The following is a 2,559-nucleotide window of genomic DNA, read 5'->3' on the forward strand; positions in this document are numbered from 1 at the left end:
AGACCAGGTTGTGGCTGGAGATAACTGTCACTACATGCTGGATACTATATATAGTTCACCGCTTCATTGTTACTTAAGCTTGACTTGGGGGGTAAACAGGCAATTGAGTGGAGTAATGTCAAAAGCTGGAGTCAAGAGGGAGTGAGGCTAAACGCTGCAGCATTTAGAATTGTACTCGTTGCATGCCACAAACACTGAAACAAACAAATGTGTGCGACAGTGAAAGAATCGCAGGTGACACACAGTAGCCTAACCTTCAGGGCTCAAACTCATGCTGCCGTGTTATGGATCTGTAGGCCTATAGATCGCTCACGCTGGTCGATGACGATATAAAGCTTTAATGAAAGCATTTACCCGTGACGCGCAGAGATGGCCAGACAGTGCTCAGAGAGGTCAAGTGAATGTGGCAAGCAGCTATAACATTAAATAGGCCTAGGCCTCCTGAGCAGCACCTACTATCAAAGTAGCCTATGAATTCACATCTGGCGCGCAGAGAAAATTACGAAGGGATATAAAAATATATATATACATATTGAATTCGTGAATTAATTAAATTAAATTAATGAAGGAAGATGGGTATCCTATACGCATAAATTATGTACACAACGTGAACTTCCTATTGAGTCTGACGTTGCTTATGGGCTTCCATGTGAAATAAGTTTGGACACAATTTGCCTTTCGACATGATGGTACTGATATAGAGTTCTCAGATTAAGGGGTTTTACTGCGATATTCCAGCGTCGACTCACTACCGGTCTTGGGTAATTATAGGAAACATTCCAGTATTCACACCAGCATCACGGGTTTAGCGCCCTGATCGAGTTTGACTCAGGAACATATACTGTAGCCTATATCATAGACATAATACATTTAATAATTGTGAAATGGCAAATAGTATTACCGTTACAAAAATACATATTAGTAGCACATAATGTAGACAATATTACTTATACTACATTAACATGGGATATTAGTAACAAAATGGGCCATATTATCAGCATCATTTGTCATTAGGCTACTACTACTACTAGGCCTACAATGCTATTACTGGTAAATGATGTGGTCAAATGGTCTTGATCAACTGGATGGTGTGGAGGTCGGGTGTACAATCTCTAGCAAGGAACAACATTACATGTCATTACGGTATGAATTTCAGAAGTACTTCTGAGATATCAGCTGCTGTGACAACCTTGACATTAAACTGTTTTGAAAAAATAATCTCTCATTTCTAATGGCATGAAGAGCAAGGCCTAGGGAATATTGAGTGTTATTGGGGCATCATATGTTTAACCCAGGGGCGTGAGCGATGCATCCATTATATTATTTCTGCATTAAAGCGCTCTAACCAAATACCTGGAAGAGTGATCATCGACACCTCCAGCGTTGGTGTGTCGTATTGCTGCTCTTTGGCAAGGGCACAAGGCGACAGCATATGTTTCATACCTTGCATGTTGTCAAGATTATAGGTGTGTTATACTGATTTAAAATGAAAATCAGTGTGTGTTAATTAAAAATCATGAACCAGTGACCTATAGCCTGAAATGATCAAATAGAACACACACAAATGTGAAATGTAGGTAGTAGGCAAGTGAGTCTATAGTGCCATGTGATTATGCTGTATATATTCAATAGGTTACTTTCAATTAACTTTTTTTTTTTAGCAAGCAGGGTCACAACTGTAGGCCTGCCAAATTAGGTATTGTTTGTTTCCCCAAGACCCCTCTATAAAACTATACTTTCACATAAGCCTAGCATTGACAAACGTTTGATGAAGTGACTCGTGTTTATTTGATCTAACCCTATATCGCCATGTACTTGAAGCTCAACTGATGAATTATTTCATATGAATTAGCGTATTTTTAAATCCAATACTGCCAATTAGGCCTATATGATCCCATGTGACTCAGACTAACATGGCTACATTATTAATTTATTAATCTCTAAAATGGCAATTATTACCGTAATGAAAAGCTCTAATATTATCAGGTAATAATTACTACAGAATTTCAGATTCTTATTTCTCTAACCAGCGAGTAACTTTGACTCTGAACATGTGAGATTGGCTTGTTTATTTATTTCACTGATAGTGTTCGCTGTAGGCCTACCGATGTATAACAATAGGCGACATAATTAAGGTGTTAAGGAAGTGAAAACAATTGGTTTATATGGATAAATAAATGCATACTATGCTAAATAAATAAAGGGTTAAAATAAACAAATACATAATTAGAATTGTTTTATTATCCTGCTTGGGGTCCATACATTTGTTTCGAATAACTCCCTCGAGGAAATGAAAGACTAATTGATTTTTAAGTGGTGCCCCAGTGAGCAGGAATAGTAAGGACAAGCACACTTGGAAAGGCATTTGCGAAACTGCGCCGTTTTACCTGAATTGAGAGGCAGTGACGTGTTGTTGATTCGACTTAAATCACACAGGGGCCCGGCCAAACGCAAGCAGAGAGAGCGCCTGCATGCGTGGAGGTGATTAAGTGAACTTTTGGAGAGGCAAACTGACACGTCAAACCCGATTGACCAAGTAGGCTACACGACAGCAGCTTG

This window comes from Oncorhynchus mykiss, chromosome 20, assembly GCF_057628025.1.
Source record: "Oncorhynchus mykiss isolate SJ-2025 chromosome 20, ASM5762802v1, whole genome shotgun sequence".
Lineage (NCBI taxonomy): Eukaryota > Metazoa > Chordata > Actinopteri > Salmoniformes > Salmonidae > Oncorhynchus > Oncorhynchus mykiss.